The 21823-nt window shown below is 50.6% G+C and overlaps 1 protein-coding gene across 2 annotated transcripts in view; it reads left to right on the top strand.

Annotated features, from left to right (window-relative positions):
- Window positions 1-21823, top strand: part of prkg1b (protein kinase cGMP-dependent 1b) — a 977647-nt gene that overhangs the window by 37926 nt on the left and 917898 nt on the right. The window lies entirely within an intron of this gene.

Here is a 21823-nt window from a genome sequence, read left to right on the forward strand (position 1 = left end):
CTAAAAGGTCAGCAAAAAACTTATAGCCACCCTTCAGTACACAGAAGGCGACAATGTGATGATTTCCCATGGCTTTCATTATATACTTTGCCAAACGTTCAGTTCTGTCATTGATTAAACCATGAGGAATATATACTCTCCCCAGATCATTACAGTAATGTTTAGAGATACAAAATAGATCAAGTTTGTAGCCTTGTTCACTATCGGTGATCACCGCGCAGTCAGCTACTGCCATGCCACGATCGCACTTTGACCCCAGATTCAGGTCCCAACACTCCTGGGCCGCACGAGCACTGATGAGCAGGCACGCATGTGCAGTGCGCCCACAATTCTTTAGCTGGTTGCGGCCGCCATTGTTAAAAGTGGGCTGCTGCAGCAGTTGCCCGTGATTCCCGTGATCGGGAATGCCGCAATATCTGACTCCGCGACCTTCCCGACACCCACCCACAACCTACACTTTGAAAATGCCTGAATTAAGGAGGCCCGCTGTTGGACCGCCGCTCCTCAGCAGGCGAGCTCGTATTCCACAAGCCCCATGGAGAGATCAATCATGTTTGTGATATTCTTTGTGTTGCTTATTTAGGATGGATTGCGTAGTGTTACACAAAGACCACGGTATCGCTTTTACTTAAACAAAGCTACAATTTTATTTACACTACTAAACTGGGTTTTGACACTTAGCCCTTTTAGAATTCAGAATTGATCAATAACAACACTCACCTACTGCTAATCTCACTCACAGGTATAACTATAATCTAACCTTCTCACATTAACTGCTCTGATGACCTTCAATAGCTATCTCCTGCATATACTCCTCCCCCAACGTCTAGTACCACTGCTTTATATAGTAGTATCTGCAGTTCCATCTAGTGGCTATTCATGGTACTACATTAACCCTTATAATGCTGATAGTTATGATAATACCACAATGTTGACCCCGTGGGTCTCGTGTGGGTTATAACAGGAACATGTTAGCGTGGATGATGACCCATATGCTGATCCAAAAGAGCCAGATGAAAGATAGGACCCTAGGTGAAGAGCAGTTCCTCAGTAAGACACCATTACTGTAGAAAAAAAAAGAAGTATTGTGAGGCACTGCCCATCCAGGATTCTTTATTAAAACTCTTTTGACATAGGTTCGGCTTCAGTCATATTTCTTTCTTCATTGACCAACAGCTCTTTCAGTTAAATACTCAGACTAAAGAAATGAGAGATGGTTCTCAGACAACAATTAGTAGTGGTGCTGCTTATAGTGAATCAAAAATTATGCTGCTGCAAGAAGAACTGCTTCAAAGTTTCTGAGCAGCATTTTTACACCCCTCTTTCCAAATATTTTCATTGGGCACATGGCTGCCTCTCCCCACACCTCCTCCATTGTGTGCATCTGGGACCGAATTTGAAACTGTTCAGCTCAGTAAAGCACATTTAAAAAAAATATTTTCGAGAACGTAAATCATTGCAGTGGCATAGTCCACCGCAGATCGATCAATAAACACAGCTGTTCCTCTCATATATCACAGTTAAATAAATAAATCCCTGAGCCTCATAGGCATACGGAAGGCAACTAGTCTCCATGTTTCAAGTGAATGCTCTGTTCCATCCATTAAGGATTTGACTTTTTGGAGTCAATGGGTGGGATTCTCCGCCGGCTGATCCCTGAATTGGGAAACGTGACTGGGTGGAGAATGGCCCCTGAGGTGAAAATCATACCCGGCGCCGGGTGCCCAACAGAATGCCATGCTCCGGTGCCTTGACAGCAGCATCAATGCGTTCTATTCCACACGTATAGTTAATGCCGTTGGCCTATAATTGGCGGGCCTGATCCGATATTCTCCAAGGCTTTCCTGATGCTTAGCCTCTGCCAGGAGGTATTACTGGTGGAGAGTTTGACTTGTGATTTAAAAAATCGGAGAACTGGCGTTGTGGCTGCTGAGGGAGAGAGAGGAAGTACGACATGCAGAGGAACGACCGTTGGCTGCCTGACCTGCCACTTTTAGGGCTTGCTGGTGTGGAGGGGGGAGTGGGGGGCTTGGCACCTTCCAGGCCCGGAGTCGAGCAGTGCGGGGGGGGGGGGGGGGGGGGGGGGGCGTGACAGGCAACCAGGGATTGCGATGACTCCCCCTGGGACTGGGGCGTCCAGGCACGGACCTCCATTGCCGCAGCCTGTAAGGCACCCATCTTGCTGCGCACCCCACTGACATCCCACCATGGCCCGTGGTTGCGCAGTGACGCCGGCCACATGGGTGCCCCCACCCCACCACCCCATCACTCCCGCATTCCAACCTCCCCCTCAGCCAAACATCCCCCCCCAAAAACCGAGCCTGCAGCATGTGGCCCACCCAAGGGCAATGCACACAGTAGCCACTACAGGAGGGCACTGGATGGGGGCCGCGGACCGCACCGCTGGCATGGGTAGCACCAGCCACCGGGACCCCTGTTAGCAGGGATGGGTGCCGGTGCCAAAGGCCCCCTGGTGCCAGGGACCAGGATGCGTCAAGGTTACGGTTGCCCTGAACATTTACGCCACGGGGTCCTATCGGGCGCTGAGTGGGGACCTGGGATCTCACAGACCTCAGAGCACAGATGTAATGGAGGCCCTATATATCTGGTTGGCGCAATGCATCAAATTCAATGTGGACTGAGCCCACCAGAATACTCGGGCAGCAGGGTTAGCCATCTTTGCAGGGATTTCCCCAGGTCCAGGGGGTGATCGGCAGAATGCATGTCGCCCTACGAACACCAGCCCATGATGAGCCAGTCTTGATAAACCGAAAGGAAACCGACCATGAGCTACACATCGTTCATGTCTGTGCCCGGTACCCACAGTGTGCATGATGCCTTCAACCTGGCACACTAGAATGTTTCTGACACCATCAAGGCACACCCCTGGCTGAGGTGTTGACTGCTGGGTGATGGGTTTAATGCTGCAAACGTGGCTGATGACGCCTATCCTGAGGCCACAGTCTGTTGCAGAGATCCGCTACAGCAATGCCCATGCGGCATCCAGGGGCATGATCGAGCAGTGCTTTGACATCCTGAAGATGCCATGCAAGTGCCTGGACCACTCTGGAGGGGCCCTCCAGTATGGCATTGGGAGGGTCGCCCACATCGTGGTTGCCTGGTGAGTCTTCCACAACATCGCGCAGCAGGGAGAGGGCGGCATCCTGGAGGAAGAGGATGATTGGCAGGCCTCATCCGACAAGGAGGATGCAGGGGAGGGTGATGATAGGCAGGATATGGAGCCCAGGCAGGCACAAGAGGCCACACAACAGGGTCGGAGCGCACCTCCAGGTTCACCGAATAGGGGGTAGGGGGTCTGGCCAGTGGCACAAACTCCATCCCCTCCCCACGTCACCTAGCCCCCCTCCCCCTTTGCAACTCCCTCCGTGATTCCTAACTCCCTCACTATGGGGTGCGGGCCCTGAGTTGGCAGTAACAGCGGGTGAGGTCCATGGGGTGGAGGATGATGATGACCTGCTCTGCGATGAGCTCTGCTGCTCCACATCATTTGACAACATCTGACTGCTGCCCACGGTAGCACTTTCCACTGTGGTGATCCTTCTTTGTGAGCTGGCCATTCCATCATAAGATCCCACCGAACCATTGAGGTGGCAGAGTTGGGGATGGTGGGCTGGTGGTGTTTAGGATAGAGATGGATGGGATGGGGTGGGGTGTGGTACTAGGGTGGTGGGTGGAGGCTGCACTGGGATCCCTGGCCCGAGCCCAACCCAACATCCACCCGTCTCCCCCCTCCCCCCCCCCCCCACCCCCCCCCCCCCCCCCCCCCCCCCCCCACAGCCAGCCCAGCCAGCCTATCCCTCACACCCTTCTGACAGAGCACCGAGGCTGGTTGCAACGTATGAACAGGTGCTTATTGTGAAATGGTGAACGTTTACGTGCAGGTTTGTGCCCTAGCCACTAACACTATCCTATGTGCTTCACCACACCAACTTAACTGGAGTCTACCTTTTTGGCATTACATGTTCTAACACTGCATCTAGGTGGATCCCCAGGTGGTACATCAGGAATGCAGGTGGCCTGCTGCAGTTCCCGCCCTGGGAAATGGGACTCCTTTGGCGGCTGTCCTCTGGAGCGGCCGGACCTGGTGTGGTGCCGCCCTGTTCTGCCTGTTGTCCATCGGATGCACCAGGGATATGAAGGGAGGAGGGTGAATACAAGGCGCTGTGGTGTTCCGGCACCTCCCCTGTGGGAGCCACCGGCACGGGCCCCATCACCTCTTTCTCTCTTGTGGTGCCCAATGGCCATTGGGCAACTCCTTGGGATGGGGGTGCAACAGGGACTAACTCCAGGGGCTCCCCTGCCACCTGGTACTGCCAGTCCTGGAGGCCCACTCCTGTCGTGACCAGTGTCACAATGCTCACGGCCATGGACCACAGGGAGTGGACCATCTTCCTCTGCTCTTTGCCACGTCAGCCAGTGACGGTGCCACCTCCCTCTGGGACTGGGTCACCTCCCTCTGGGACTGGGTCACATCCCTCTGGGACTGGGCCACCTCCCTCTGGGACTGGGCCACCTCCCTCTGTGACTGGGTCACCTCCCTCTGGGATTGGGCCACCTCCCTCTGGGACTGGGTCACCTCCCTCTGTGACTGGGTCACCACCCTCTGGGATTGGGCCACCTCCCTCTGTGACTGGGTCACCTCCCTCTGGGATTGGGCCACCTCCCTCTGTGACTGGGTCACCTCCCTCTGGGGTTGGGCCACCTCCCTCTGGGACTGGGTCACCTCCCTCTGTGACTGGGTCACCTCCCTCTGGGATTGGGCCACCTCCCTCTGTGACTGGGTCACCTCCCTCTGGGATTGGGCCACCTCCCTCTGGGACTGGGTCACCTCCCTCTGGGACTGGACCACCTCCCTCTGGGACTGGGCACCTCCCTCTGGGATTGGGCCACCTCCCTCTGTGACTGGGTCACCTCCCTCTGGGACTGGGCCACCTCCCTCTGGGACTGGGCCACCTCCCTCTGGGACTGGGCCACCTCCCTCTGGGACTGAACATTGTGGAAGGCCCGAAAAATGCCGCGTTGGATCCGTTAATGTTATGCCAATGGCATTTACCATCCAATTTGCAGGCCCACACCGGTGTGTGGTGTAGAACGTATTCACGCTGCTGTCGAGGGACTGGAGCATGGCATTCCGTTTGATGCCCGGCGCCAACCTCAATTTTCGGCTGATGCCAAATCGTATGAACTGATCGTATGACACGATTCTGGCATCCCGCAGAGAATCCCGCCCAGTGCCTTTTACACGCTCAGGACATCCCAGATTGTCTCATAGACAATGAAATACTTCTGAAGTATAGTCTTTGTTGAGATGTAGGTAAAAAGTGAGAGCCAGTGTGTGGTTCGTCAGCTTGGCTGTGGAGCGGTAGCAGGCAAAGCCCCGAAACGTGGGTCGGGAAAACAACATGATCCCATCCATTTCCCGATCTAACCCAGGCTAATTTGCAAGCGAACGTGAAACCCCTGTGGAGCTGCCAGGCAAGTAATTTCACTATGTAGAATCGCAATTAACCTCAGAATTTAACTCACTTTTCTCATTTTAACAGCCTGTGTATGGAGCTACCCTGCTGTGTGGGACTCACCAGAGCCAATAAGGTGGCACAGAACAATAGGCAATAGGCAGGATTCTCCGGTCCGCCAGCCGCATGTTTCTTGGCGGTGCGCTGCTCGCTGGCGGTGGGATTCTAAATTCCCGCTGCTTCTCAATGGCATTTCCCATTGTGAATAGCCCTCGCTGCCACAAAACCCATTTGCCGGCAGGAACATCAAGTTGCCATGACCGGAGAATTCTGGACAATGTTTGTTCTGTGAAACTGACAGGCTGGGAAGCGCTCAAACAGTGAAAATCAACAACTGCAGCTAATTGACTCCTTGGCAGGTCACTTGCAATTTCTGGAAGGTCATTTCACCTGCTTTGGATGTAATGTACCTTGACCCACACACGTCGGTGATGGCAACCTTCAAAGGTTGATGTCAACCTTTGGGCAGCCTGTAGCACAGTGGTTGGCACAGTTGCTTCACAGCTCCAGGATCCCGGTGTCGATTCCCGGCTTGGGTCATGTGTCTGTGCGGATTCTGCACGTTCCCCCGTGACTGCGTGGATTTCCTCCGGATGCTCAGGTCGTTAGTGCCCTTAGTGTCCAAAAAGGTGGGGTGGGGCTAGATTACAGGGAATGGGGTGGAGGTGTGGGGTTGGGTAGGGTGCTCTTTCCAAGGGTCGGTGCACACTCGTTGGGCCGCATGCCCTCCTTCTGAACTGTAAATTCTACGAAATTCTATGATTCAGTGCAGCATGGAGCAGCTTGTGCAACTCTACCTTGGGCCTCTGTTGAGGAACAAGAGGAGCAACATCAGAAACAACACCAGCAGTACCTGCTGTATACACCCACAGCCACCTTGCTGCTCTCCAGAAGAGAAGGGACGGACATAGAGATCCAGCTGGAAGGAGGTGATACCCACCCCTCAGGGTCTATGGGCAAAGGTTCAGTTTTCTCATTTGGATTTTGTTTATTGTCACGTGTACCGAGGTGCAGTGAAAGGTATTTTTCTGTGAGCAGCTCAACAGATCATTAAGTACATAAAAAGAAAAGAAAATACATAATAGGGCACAATCGGTTCATCATTTTTGAGCACCAGTGCCTCAGTGGACTCAGGCTCTCAGAGCAGGTTGTTGTTACCTGTGCCACCTGCCATCCAGTTCTTTACGAGAAATGGAATATGTGGAGAGGTGGCGAGGGACATGTGTGGCAGGGCATTCTGATGCTTGGCGGTGAGTTGATACAAAGATGAGGGTGAGTGTTGATTACTCAGAAGGTGATGTGAGGTGTCTGCACAGAGACAATTGGGTGCAGGTTCAAGGCCCGTTGTCCCGAGGAGCTTTGTGTCGAAGAATACTAGGAATGTTAGAGTGATGGACTTGACAGCTGAAAGTGTTCTGCACCCACCATTCCCACCCTCCTGAGATCCTTGAATCTCTTAGGGCACTGCCTCCAGGTTCGAGGGCCCACCTGCTGCTGACTTCCTCAGTCACATCAATCCACACCCTCTCGGTATGAGGCATTAGTATCTTCCTCCTGCCTTCGGGAAAACAGCACCTCATTTCAGTCCTTCAGCAGGAGCCTCAGGTAAGAATTTGAGAACCTAGGGGTAACTTTCCCAGATGTCCTTTCCTGCAGCCTCAGAAATCAATGCTAGTTTAGCTCAGTAGGCTAGACAGCTGGGGCGGCATTCTCCCACCCGGCGGGGCGGGGGGTTCCGGTGTAGGGAAGTGGCGGCAACCACTCCGGCGTCGGGCATCCCCACGTCGACTGGCGCGAAAACCGGCACCATCGGCCTTTCAGGCCCGCCACCCGGCGCCGGGGCTGGCCAAAAGGCCTTCGCCGGTTCGCGCATGCGCCGGTGGCTGCCGCTGACGACACCAGCGCATGCGCGCTGGGTGATTCTCTTCTGCCTCCGCCATGGCGGAGGCTGTGGCGGCGGCGGAAGAGAAAGAGTGCCCCCACGGCACTGGCCCGCCCACCGATTGGTGGGCCTCGATCGCGGGCCTGGCCACCGTGGGGGCACCCCCCGGGGTCCGATCGCTCCGCGCGCCCCCTCCCCCCCCGCCCCCAAAACCCCGGGGGCCCGCTCGCGCCGCCGATCCCGCCGCCACCAGAGGTGGTTCAATCCTCAGCGGCGGGAGAGGCCTCCCAGCGGTGGGACTTCGGCCCATTGCGGGCCGGAGGATCGCCGCAGGGAGCTCGCCGCTCGACGTGGCGCGATACCCGCCCCCACCAATTCCTGGGTGGCGTAGAATTTCTGCCACAGCGGGGGCGGGATTTTCAGCTGCCCCGGGCGATTCTCCGACCCTGTGGTGGGTCGGAGTATTTCGCCCCTGGTTTGTAATGCAGAACAAGGCCAGCAGCATGTGTTCAATTCCCGTACCGGCTGAATATTCTGAATTCTTCCTCTTGTGTACCCGAACAGGCGCCGGAATGTGGTGACAAGGGGCTTTTCACAGTAACTTCATTGCAGTGTTAATGTAAGCCTACTTGTGACAATAAAAAGATTATTTGCCGGGTGCTGTGGCATGCGCCTGTAATCCCGCTGCTGGGAGGCTGAGGTTGCCGGATTGCTTGGGGTCAGGAGTTCAGGACTGGTGTCCTCTATGCCGATCGGGTGTCCACACTAAGATCAGTGTCCACATGGTGTTCCTCGGGGAACCTGGGGACACCAGGTGTGTTAAAGAGGGGTGAACCGGCCCAGGTCGGAAATGGAGCAGGTCAAAGCCTCCGTACTGTTCAGTAGTGGGATAGCACCTGTGAATAGATACAGACCTGTCAGGATAGAACTCCACACAGTATTCCTCCTCATACTGAATTATTAGCCTGGGTCATAGACAACTGTTCTGGAGGCTCGAACCAATGACTTTCTGGCTCAAGATTTGGAAGCCCTGCTGGCACTTAAACACAAAATAAACAATGTCAGAGTTTCAACGAACAAAGTTTCATTTATCACACTTAACACGTTGTATGCGCTAAATAAACGATCCCTTGAATATATTAACTTACATTTTATTTCAACAAACTACCTCGGAAAAAATAAGTTGCAAAATTCATTTTGACCTTGTTCTATATGTGACAAATGGAACTTTGCACTATATTTTTTATTATAATGTTTGGATCTCTTTTATCTTATTGGTAGCTTCCACTGAGTGCTCATTGTGGCTTGAGCATTTTCATAGTAATTTCTCATCAGAACTTGCCTGAGATTGATTGACACATTCAGTACCATTTCAGTTGCGATTTTCTGCAATTCTGTCCTAATCAGTCGCAATTGTGACAATTTTGTGTGATGTCTGAGCTGTGACAGATACAGGCATTGCTCAATGCAAGACTTTGCAAACTAACAGACCTGTGTCTCTGTGTATGTTTGGCTCAGAGCTTACCTAGATGTGAGGTGAGGGAGCTGGTGTGTGAAAATGGGAAAGGGTGGCACATATACACAGCAGTAAGACATTTGGCCCCTCAAGCCTGATCTGCTAGTTAGTTAGATTGTGGTCCTCTGCATCTCAACTCCACTAACCCATTTTGTCTCCATCTTTTTTGATACCTTTAGCTAACAAAAGAGGGTAGTACAGCTCCAGGAAAGAATTTAGAAAGAACTTGACAAGAATTCAGCCAGAGACTGTGGAACAATGTTTTTTTGACTGAATCCTGGAAAATAAATTGGTGCTTCCCTTACTCAGAGCGGTTAGACAAATAAACAATTCATATAGCTGCATGATACCTAAACCGTAAACAGTGATTTGTGCTTGAATTTGCAGTAAAAATGTACATGTCGTCATAGTCCCAGAGGATGCGCTATCCTTTGAGTGCTGACTGGTGGTGATTTAAACTGAGGGTCACCACACCTCAGGCAAGGTTGAGAAGGCGGGGCCTTCGTTAATAACCTCAGCCAATGCAGGAATTGAATCCGCGTTGTTGCTGTTGCTCCCCAGCTCAAACTAGTCATCCAGCCAACTGAGCTGACCAACCCCCAGAATTCTCACTGTATACTAAAGAAAGTGCAGATTTTGTAATCGCGCCCTTGGTTTCAGTATCTGCTGGTTGATCTGCTTTGCAGGTTTTATGCCCAGGCAATATGTTGCAAGTATTGACATGCCACCCTCGATAATGTCCTCCCCAGTCACATGGACAATGACATCCACACCGATCAGGCATATTAATAGCCAATCTATTTCGTATTCGCTGAGTAATTAAAAGTTAATTCAATTGATATGATGCTGGATAATAAGCATTACCTTTTGACCTGGAAAGCATTGTATTACTTGGTTGAATGTCAGTTAGTGACAAAAGCCATTATTAGTTACATTTTGTTCCCTACTGGAGCGGCACTTCATGAGCCATGACTGAAACCTTGAAAAGAAAGGAACAAAATGCATGTATACAATACCTCATTATCTTCAGGATGCTCCGAAGTGCTTCACAACCAATAGATCACCAAAATCTACTGTAGTAGAATTAGCTTTTGAGACCAAACACAATGAAGTGATATTTTTGCTCATTAGTCACCTCCATTCTATTATATGAACAGTGGTTCTGGGCACAAAAGTATGTTTGAGCAGTATTATACCTATCTGTCTTTTCCAGTGTGAGTATAATGCGGTGTTAAAACCGTTATGTTGCTGGACTGTGGACATCTATTCAACCAGTTTTGTTGGGGTGGGAGTCAGATATAACCACATTTGACTATGTAACATTTTTCATCGAGCTACAATGCACAGGAAGCAGAGGCCACACTCAGACCAGAATCTGAATTGGTTGCAGTGAAGATAATGAAAACCTCAATTGCTCATTGGCTTGGGGAATGTGGCATTGAAAATAGGTGATCTCATTTTTTTGACAGGTATGGCGATATCAGGCAGCACAGGATGAACTGGTGTGTAAGTACATTCCTGGCTTTACTATAGTCAGGCGTTGGATCTAAGTCCGAAGCAGGTCTGTAGTCGATTTGAGTTTATGCTAGTGTCATTCTCCACAGGAACCACCTCTCCTGCTCACTCTCTACGCACTTGATAGCATTATTTATCAACCTTTTATCGAATGGACTCAGCAGCTATTTGTGGAGGAGAATTTTGTATTCTAAATTTCCTGGGTGTGAAATTCGAATCCTCCTGAAGCTGAATGCTCTCTTCGGGAGGAGTGTGTGAACTGTGTGCCAGTACTAAAAGATCATCTCTTCAGCTGAAAGATGGGCGCCGGATTAGTGTTATCTAAATGGCCGAACGCCCCCAACTTGCAAGACAATTTTGAAGAACTTCTGCTGTTGCAAGGTAGCTAAATATACTCTGGAATGTTTTGGGAAGTATTGTGGTGATTTCCTGGACCTGGCAAGCTGTTGTTGTATCCTGACAAAAAGGACAGAGGATGGGTGATCTGTTGACTGCAACAGGTATGGGGGCTTCAGTTGAAGTATCTCTGGGTTTGCAACAGGACAGGAAGATGGAGCGGAGGCTGCAGACAGGTGGAGAGTACAATGCCTTCTGCCACTTTGGAGCCAGATTTCTCCATGATCCTTGTGGTGAATGTGATTCACACCGGATTATAATCTGTATATACATGTGTCTGTATTGTAAGTGCAGTTGCACTACCTGTCCTCCAGGGGGAGTAGCTCTGGGAATGCTCGAGTTGTAAGGGGCTTCTCCCTTGGCTCTGCCCAGGACTCCTCCCGCGGAAGCTGCTGTATAAAAGCTCAGTGCCACATGGTCAGCCGGCCAGTTCACCGAAAGTTCAATGGCTAACCGGCTGGCTCTGTTGTGAGTATATTAAAACCGCTATTCTAATCCTACAAGCACGTGTCCATAGAATTGTTGGTTCCAACAATCCTCGAAAGAAGGCTGCCTGGCTAGCGTGCCAAAGCACCCAACATCGCAATGTGCTTTGTGGGGTGGGGGTGCTGAGGACAGTTAGGGCCCGGGGGAGGAGCACTCCCACTGGGCCTGCACTGTTTCTCTCCCCGCCACCCCCTAACTTTCTGGCCTTACAGACCCTAACACTACGCCCAGACGGTACAGCAGGGGTGGAGGTAGCCTGCTGTGACTCCAGCCCTGCGATAAGGGTCCCCGCTGGTGTGCGTCTCCTGGAGCGACCCAGCCTGGATGGGCCCGGCCGCTTCTCGGGCATTCCGGCTGGCGTTGTGTCGCCCTTTTCTGTAAGTAGCAGTGATCAGTATTTTAAACAGGTATTTGTTTGAGTTCAGGACTAGCTGGAGCTGGACACTCCCAAGTCACATGGTATGTTACAGGCAACTTAAAATGCTTTTGGTATTCATTAAAAAAAATGTAGCTTTAAAATTTATAATATATTCATGCCTGGACTGGGCACGACATTAGTGTAATGTTGGAAACATAGCAGCCAATTTGCATTAGCTAGAACCCACAAACAGCAACATGATAACTACCAGACAATCTGTTTAAATGATGTTGGAGACAAAGGCCAATATTTATCCCTCAGATAGATACATAATTGGTGCCTCGGCAACTTCGTACTCTGTTTCATACAAAGCACTTGTTGTTCTATGAAACAGTCCAAAATTAGAATAGAAGCTTAACTCTGTCAAAACAAGTCCTCAAACTGGACATACAGCAAAAGCCCAGTGATGAAGTGTTGAAGGCATGGATCCTCTGTTTCGGAGACAAACTGCTGCTGCCGGTAGAGAATTGTGGTAACTGTGCACTGCCGCTAGGAGCACTGGCAATTCATGTCATGCAAATGAGCCAGCACACAGCCCGCTTGAGTCCCAGCCCCACAGGCGCCTGAGTTGCTGGGGTAGGAATTCATGTTCAGAGCCTGACAAGCTGTAGCAGCCTTTAAGCGCTCCACTCAGCACAGATTGTCACTCAAGTCAAGAAGATGACTACTAAAAGGCCAGCACTGAGGTGCCGGGATGCTGACATTGACCGAATGCTGGACGTCATTGAGGAGAGGAGGGATACCTTCTTCCCGGGGTGGGGCCGAGACTCAAACCTGCGATATTGAATGAGGCCTGCGATGAGGTAGCAGAGACTGTGAGTGCTGGCAGCCTCACCAAGATGACAGGCTCACAATGCTGTAAGAAGATGACCGACCTTCGAGCAGTTTGTTTGAGAACTATCTCTGTGTTCCTGCCATCACTCCTGTCCTTCACTCCTCACATCTGCCCCCAATCCGCTAGAGACCAATACCTCCCCACTTGTCTGCATCTCCCTTACATCGAACCCCCCATGAACCCCCTTTGGCTGGGAGCCTTGCAGACACAGCTACAAATGCCCAATAAAAGCTGCATCCCAGTGTCTCACTATGTCCTTTCTGTGTCCCCAATGCTAAAACGGGCCATAATCACTGGGAACACCAGAAGGCCGGAGAGGACATCCCAGATATTCAGGTCCACACCCTCCTGAGGAAAGGGCCCTGCAAACCTTGGGGGAGGCCGAGGAGAGGGCAGTGGCAGGAATGGAGTTTGGCATGTGCCGAACAGGTGAGAGCCTAATGCAACTTTGATGTCCCGATAGCAAGTGAGTCACCCCTTCCCATGAACCTGCCTTTCTCGGGATCTAACCCCATGTCTTTTATTTTTCAGGATGTTGAACAGACAAGGCCGGGCCTTGCGGAGACACTGCCCCCCCCCCCCCCCCCCCCCCCCCATCCAGAACCTCAGCATACCCCAGTGCACACTCTGGGGAGGACACCAATGTCTCGGCACTGCTTTCACCTCAAACCTCCACCGTCGCAGAGACTATCACCTCGGTGGGTAATGTTAGTGATCAGGCTCCTGAGTCACCCTCTGGTGAGTACCACGCACCTGCTGTAGCACATCAGATGGAGGCAGGGATTCCTGAAGGTGTGGGCAATTGGAGGGCTGCCTGATCCCAGGAAACACCTGTAGCCCAGACATGTTGTACTTCTGGGAAAAAACGATCCCATCTCTGGTGCAGATGCAGAAGCAGTGCTAGAATCCACAGGTGGGGGTGTCAGCAACTTTTCCAGCAGCTGCAAGTACAGCTGGAGGAGTCCACTCACCTTCAGGCACAGGAGATGGTGCTGACAATATATGGCACCTAGGCCAACACAAAGGGTGGTGGATGCTGTGGAAGGCCTGGGGCAAGACGTCAGAGTCATGTGTCAGGACATCCAAAGTTTGGGGCACATTGTGCTGTCCATGGCTGAGGTGCAGGATAGGAGATCCCAATCACAGGCGGACATCTCCTGGGCGCAGATTAACATTGTCACGGCACTCCAGAGCTTGGTCCATTCACAAAGGATCATGGCTGATGGCATCAAGTGCATTGGCTGGGCGCTGACTGACCTCAGACAGTCACAAAGGAACATGCCACAAGTACAGAGGGACATGACCGAGGTTATGAGGGGCATGGCTCACTCGCTAAGGGACATGACCCAGTCTCATTGTGCCATGGTTGAGGGCCTCACGACCATGGCTCAGACGAGGGCAGGCCACCAGGATTGGCAGAGGTAGGTGACAGTGGGGCCTCCGTAGCTCACTCCGGGCTCACCTCCATCCCATGTAGAAGTCTGAAGGACTGAGATCCCCGAGGGAGGAGGACGTGACGGGACCCATCCCAGGGGAGGCGCAGGAACACCTCAGCCCTGCTGAATCAGGCAGCATGGTAGCACAGTGGTTAGCACAGTTGCTCCCCAGCTCCAGGGTCCCAGGTTCGATTCCCACTTGGGTCACTGTCTGTGTGGAGTCTGCACGTTCTCCCCATGACTACGTGGGTTTCCTCCGGGTGCTCCGGTTTCTTCCCACAGTCCAAAGATGTGCAGGTTAGGTGGATTGGCCATGGTAAATTGCCCCTAGTGTCCAAAATAAAAAGGTTAGGTGGGATGACTGGGTTACGGGGATGGGTTGGAGGTGTGGACTTGGGTGGGATGCTCTTTGCAAGAGCCAGTGCAGACTCGATGGGCTGAATGGCCTCCTTCAGCACTGTAAAGAAAACATCTATGAATCCTCCCCCCCCCCCCCCCCCCCCACCCCCTCGCCTGACAATGCGGAATGTGTTGGGCAGCAGGCAGCAGGCTGAACAGGATGACATGCTGTCACCTATGGCACCTGAAAGCCAGCTTGGCCCATCCAGGCCCAGACCCAGGCCCTCCAGAGGATGAAGGCTATGAGCATCACAGGGCAGAGGGCGAGGCAAGTAGCGCTATCCTGATGCGCTATCCCAAAAAGTTTCAAAGGTTTGCTTGCCTCCTTGCTTCCCCTCAACAGCCATGGCATCTGGGTCCTGCTAGTAAATACTTGTACCAAATCATGTCCGTGTGCCTCCCGGCTGTGAGGGTGGAGCATAACAGGAGGCGGGTGGAGAATCGGACTCCAGCCGTTAATCAGGTTTAAATACATGCAAATCGCGATTTTGCATGGTGCTGTTGGTGTGGGGTGGGTAGCTTGCTGCCACCAGCGGCGGAGGATCAGAGCATTGCAATGGATCCCGTTTTTAGGGGGACGGTTTATTCTCTGACTAATAGGGAGTCCCGATTGTGGCACCGGGCAATGGAGAATCGTCCTCAAGATACTTTTTTGGTCGCTATTGTACTACAGATAACAGCTAGGGATTGGTTGTTGAAATGCTCCGGGCTGTTACAATGTCTGTCAGTGTCTGAAGTTTCCTTTTCCAGAGAGGTGACACTGGGATTCCAGTTTTTCAGTGACTAGGGCTTGGAGACCTGTGATATAACAGTGCCCCTGCACTGCTCTATGAGGTTGGCTCTGGAATTCCATGGGTCCTCCATTGCATTTTCCCCAAGTCAAGACCAAGATAGGCGAGATCCCAGCTTCAGGAGTGATCCTTGATTTGAGGAGAAACCTCCAAAGGACTGCCCCAAACTTCGGTCACTGCATCACAAGGATTATGGCTGGGGAACGCAGGCTCTGACAGTGGGGATTTCCTTGCCTTCAGCTTAGGCTGAGCTAGAGGTGGAAGGTCATTTCCCATGGCAGATGTTGATCCCATTTGAAGGTTCCACGCCTGGATAATTAAAGGCAAAACCTGGGCGCGATTCTCCGCAAATGCGGAGAGTCGTGAAGGCTGCCATGAAAATGGCCGTGTTTCACGGCAGCCTCCGCGCCCCCACCTGGGACCCGATTCAGCTCCCCGGTCGGGGCTAGCATGGCGCCCCCGTGAACTACGGCATCGCGGGCTTAACGAATTTCACTACGCCCGCGCGCCAAAGTTAGCGACGGCTGACGCATATGATGACGTCAGCCACGCATGCGCGGATTGGACGACTCCAACCCGCGCATGCGCGGATGACGTCATCCGCGCATATGCGTCAGACCTGCGCATGCGCAGTCCGTAATGCCCCTCAGCCGCCCCGCGGACTGATTCAGCAGGGCGGCGGAGTAACAAAGAGTGCGCGGGGTAAGTACCCGCTGCCCGCGGTCGGTGCCCACCGATCGCGGGCCCATGCCACCCTTGGCCGACCATGCCAATCGGTGGCATAGTTGTGCAGAACGGCACTTTGGCGCCATTTTCACGAACTTGTATAGCAGGTGTATTCAAATTCGTGAAAACGGCCGTAAAGGCCTTGGAAATCGTCCCATCGGCCAGGGGAGAATCGCTGCTCGGCGTAAAAAAACGGCGAGCAGCGATTCGTGTCGGGGGGCGGACGTGGGGGGGGGGGGGGGGAGAATAGCGGGAGGGCGTCGGACCAGCGTCGCCCGCTATTCTCGGCCCCGTCGTGAGTGCGGAGAATCGCGCCCCCTGCATTTTAAGTAAACCTACCATCCTTATAAAGGTGCCATGGTAATGTAGATAAAACTTTGAATTACATACAGACATACTGAACTTTTAAATAAGACCTGTGGTTTTGAAAACGGACCTACAAGCCAAAGATGGCTGAGGTTGGAAATTCTATCACTAGCTGAATGGTTGATGAGTGATACTAAAATGGAAACAATGGAATCACACCCTGTCCCTAGACAGGGATACATCAAAAGCATGAAATCCATACATAAAATAACTGCCATCTCCTGTGGAGCTAATGGGAGTTAATTATTAACTTAGCATGAATGATTTCTTGTAAATAATGTCACAGAGCAGTTTGTGGAATTTCATCTTCCAGGAATATACAAAGATATGGAAGAAAGCTAACTGTAAAACTTGGCGCTGGGTGTGTCAACATGTGACACAACATGTGACAGCAGACGGTTTCAAAAGATTTTTTGCAGGTAACTCTTTCTGTTTGATTGCTGAACTAACCAGGTTAGCAAAGCCACTGCTGAAAAGGAAACAGAGAGGTTTCTAGGCTCAACAGCAGAACTGTGGAATTTTTAAACAATCTATTTACCCACTGAAATCAGCACTACTGGGATCACAAAGCACGACAGTCGCAATGTCTATTGCTCACGAACAGGTCAAAAATTGAGTTGTGTTTTTTTTACTTACTTTCGGATTCAATTCTCATTTTTAATCTGTGTGAATGAATTTGCATGTGCTTTATCATTTTTCTCATATTCAGTAGCTAATAAACTTCTTTAACACAAGAAAGCCTATTTAAATTTGCTCCTTTAAAAACATAAATATTGGGCTGCGAGAAAGTATCCACAAGTAATTAGATACTTTTGTAATTAATCTTGTTGGGATCAACCGAGAGGGTCGAAGAAAAGAAAGGGAGCCAGTTCATCCCCCTCACTGCGACTTAAAAATCTGGGGGTATCCCATCTGGAATTTAACAAATTGTGGGATCACATCCATTCATAATTTTGAACACCTCTGCTAAATCACATCTTCATCTTCTCTTTTCTGAGGAGGATACAGCCCCAATTCTCCAGTTTCTTCACTTAAGTCCCTCAGTATCATAGAACAGTACAGCACAGAACAGGCCCTTCGGCCCTCGATGTTGTGCCGAGCAATGATCACCCTACTCAAACCCACGTATCCACCCTATACCCGTAAGCCAACAACCCCCCCCCCCCCCCAAACTTACTTTTTAGGACACTACGGGCAATTTAGCATGGCCAATCCACCTAACCCGCACATTCTTTGGACTGTGGGAGGAAACCGGAGCACCCGGAGGAAATCCACGCACACACGAGGAGGGCGTGCAGACTCCGCACAGACAGTGACCCAGCCGGGAATCGAACCTGGGACCCTGGAGCTGTGAAGCATTTATGCTAACCACCATGCTACCGTGCTGCCCCCACCATGCTACAGTGCTGCCCCCACCATGCTACCATGCTGTCCCCACCATGCTACCGTGCTGCCCCCACCATGCTACAGTGCTGCCCCCACCATGCTACCATGCTGTCCCCACCATGCTACCGTGCTGCCCCCACCATGCTACCATGCTGTCCCCACCATGCTACCGTGCTGCTCATTCTATCATTCTCATAAGATTCCTCCACAACCTCTCCAAAGATTCCACATCCTTCCCAAGGGGTTGTGTTCAGTATTGGAAATAATATTTACAAAGATTTGACATAAAATTGCTTTTGGTCTCTAAACTGCTATTTATAAAGCCAAAGGTCAAGTTCAATTGTTTTCTCAATTGGTCCAGCAACTTTAAAGGGTGTGCTAAATATATTAACAAATCAAACCTTAAGCGCAGGATTCTGAATGCAGACACTAATCATTGTACGCTGGTGATTAAAATATAATTTTTCATTTTAATATGAACTGTGAACTTTTTATTGAACATAATTTGTCATCGTATCTCTTTGCTAAGCCCTGGATACAGCAGTGGACATGACTTCTACTGACCTCAACCCTACCATTTCAATCTGAAGGGCAATTTTGATCACTTTTCAATGGGTTGCAGAATCTAAACATGGGTGAAAACGTGGAACTTGGGAACAGAAATCAGCCATTCAGCCCTCGGGTCTGCTCTAGCAATCAGTTAGATCATGAATAATCTATCCCTCGACCTTCCTTTAACACCCTGACCAAACAGGAATCTAACAATCTCCATCTTCAAAGCTTCAATTGAACCAACATTCACAATCTTTTAGAGGAGAGAATTCCAGATTTTTACCCCTTTTTGCGTGAAAAAGCCGTTCTAATCTTGAGGTTATGCCTCCTGCTTCTTGATTCTCTCACCAAAAGAAATTGTTTTTCTATATCTACCCTATCACATAGTGTAAAATGTTAAACATCTCAATCAGATCATCGCTCAGTTCCTATGCTGTATGAAATATAAATCTAACCTGGCCAATAACCACCCTGCGAGTATACTCTCGATCATCAGTAAGATGATGGAAGGGTTCATCAACAGTGCTATCAAGTGATATTTACTCAGGAATAACCTGCTCATGGATGCTCGGCTTGGATTCTGCCAGGGTCACTCAGCTCTTGACCTCATTAAAGTACAAAATGTAAATTTTAAATGAAGGAAAAAATCTTTGTCAACAATTTACTTTTTTTAAAATTTAAAGTACCCAATTATTTTTTTTTCCAATTAAGGGCAATTTAGCATGGCCAATCCGCCAACCCGGCACAGCTTTTTGGTTTGTGGGGGTGAGACGCACGCAGACGCAGGGAGAAAGTGCAAATTCCACACGGACAGTGACATGGGGCCAGGATCAAACCCGGGTCATCGGCGCAGTGAGGCAGCAGTGCTAAACACTGCGCTACCCTATTGCCCTGACAAAAATCTACTACATGCAGGAACGACATTCCACATTTCAATGTAAATACAGCAACTTCATGACAAACATGGGAAAGTTGAGGGAAAGCTTGTTGTCATTGTAAGGCAAGAGCAGAGTGACACAAAGCATCCAGCAACTTGTGGAGATTTGCTGCAAATAATGAAGTTTCTCTTCCTCACCACACGTTACTGGGCACTTTGCACATTTGCAAGACACATTTAATATCCCTTTGAAAGCAAAATCTGGGCCATTGTATTATTATTGAAAGGAGGATAAGAGGTTAGTCTCACAGATATGGTGAAAGAAACTTTGAAGAAGAGCTATACGGACTTGGAACATTAACTCTATTTCTCTTTCCACAGATGCTGCCAGACCTGTTGAGTTTTTCCAGCATTTTCTGTTTGCCAGTATTATAGCCATACCTTTGGTTAGATCAGTATTTTTCAAACTTTTTTTCCCGGGACCCACTTTTGCCAACTGGCCACCATTCAAGAACACACGGTAGCCGACCTTTGGGACATACGTCAGGTTCGCTTACCTTTAATGCAAATGGGGAGCCTGCTTGGTCCGTATCATCTCACTCCAAACAGGTTCACAGGAGGATAGGAAAATGTGCATATCGGGTGCAATGTTCAGCCAGTTCCTTTATGCCTTCTTCATCTTTGTGAGAAAGGAAAATCCAATCTCGCACATCATGAAGGGAAATAACAATATGTTTGTTTGACTCAGCACTGGGTGCTCCTGGGAGACGCTATTCCAGAATGTTGACAGCCTCATGAGCTTTTGCATATTTTTAATGTGCTGTCACAGTTCAGGTACAGAAGTTCAATCTTTTTGTTTGGAGTCAGCTGTAAATTAATAACCGACTCTTGGGTCTCAACCTCAAAAGGAATTTTTCACCCACTACTTCTCTTGCAAAATTTTAAACTTCTCCTCTCATTCAGCAGTCCATCCCTGTATCTCATGAGACTGGATTCTCCGATTCTGCGGCTAAGTGTCGACGCAGGCATGGGAACTGTGGTGTTTTACGATGCCAGAATCGGCGCTGAACCCGCATCGACTTGCGGGACCGGTGAGTGGCTAGCAGTGGTGGTGGGTAGAATTCCCGGCTCCCGTGCCAAAAATGGATGGAGAATGGCCAGGTCCGTAGCCCGCGCATGCGCACGGTGACGACCTACAGTGGTCACGGCGCACAACATGCCGCCGGACGCGTGCGGACCCGACCTGCCAGATAGTGCCCCCCTGGACCCTCCCTCGCCACCCTGGACCATCACCCACCAGTCCCCCCAGTCTTCTCTGAAGCCCGCCCCCTGGCCAGCGGTACGGCTCCCCCTCCCCCGACTGTGACAGGACTGGAAGCAGTCCGCAACCGCCACACGAGGTCCCCGAAAGCTGAGAGCACACATGTCCCGCGACATCGGGAACTCGGCCCATCGGGGGCACAGCATCAGGGAAGGGCCTTCAGGTAACATCCTGAGGCCGTCCCAATGGCGTGCGGCGTACTCCCCGATTATGCTGTTTTGGAGGGGGCGGGCCATCTGAAAACAGGCGCCGCCCCCTATTGGGTCATAAAAAGGGATTCTCCGCTACATCGCCGATTATGAAATTGAAGGGGGCAAGTGGAGAATCCCATCCATGAGCTTGGCATCCTGATTTATGTTTGCACAATTAACAAAACTATACCTAAAAAAAAATCATCTTTATGCTGCTTTGTTCCTGATTGACATTTCTTCTTTGTTGGCTGTTCACAAGAGGCTCTGGAGCTCTGTACAGAGTTAACATTAGTACTGCTCTGTCCTGCCCTGGACTCGCCTGTGCAGCTCTCTCCAGATACTGGCCAGCAGGTACACTGTCTATTTGTGACTCTAGCTGTCTATTCCTTGTAACAATTCATCTTCACAGTCCTCTGGCCTTGCTTGCTAGCAGCTAGAAAGTGGAAGAAACTCTCCTCCATGATTTGGCATCAAAGGCATGTACGTACAAGGAACTGGACGTCAAGTGTCTGTCCAGGCGCACTTACCTGCTCACTGTGCCGCTTATGGCTGGAAGACTGCATACAGCCATTCTCATTCAAATGTAGTTGGGTGCTTCTCCCCGCGATCTGGACCACCGTGGGAATGCCACGACCGATCACTCCTCGATCCTCCTGACACCCGCTTGCGACCCACCCGCCTGCACTTTGAAGAACCCTGGGTTAGATTGCCAGATTATTAGATTGTCATTGGTAATCCAGAAACTCAGGGTAATGTTCTGGCGACGAGAGTTTGAATCCCACCATGGTAGATGCTGAAATCTGAATTCAACAAAAAATCTGGCATTAAAAGTCCAAAATGACCATGAAACCATTGTCATTTGTGGTAAAAACGCATCTGGTTCTTAGTGTTCAGTAGGAATGGAAATCTGCCATCCGTACTTGGGTCTGATTTGCATGTGACTCCCGCCCCACAGCAAAGTGGCTGCCTTTTAAAATGCCCTCTCAGATGGCCCAGCTAGCCGCTCAGTTGATGGGCAATTAGGACTGGGCAATAAATATTGGCCCAGCCAGCGACTCCCATGAATGGATAAAAAAACATCACCAGGAATTGTACGATATGGCACTTTAGTTGCAAATGCTGAACGTGCCACGCTTATGCGCTATCTCTTGAACTTCTGTTTTAAAATATTTAGCTTTTCGTTTCATAACTGA

The sequence above is a fragment of the Scyliorhinus canicula genome, chromosome 16 (genome assembly GCF_902713615.1).
Source record: "Scyliorhinus canicula chromosome 16, sScyCan1.1, whole genome shotgun sequence".
In the NCBI taxonomy this organism is placed as follows: domain Eukaryota; kingdom Metazoa; phylum Chordata; class Chondrichthyes; order Carcharhiniformes; family Scyliorhinidae; genus Scyliorhinus; species Scyliorhinus canicula.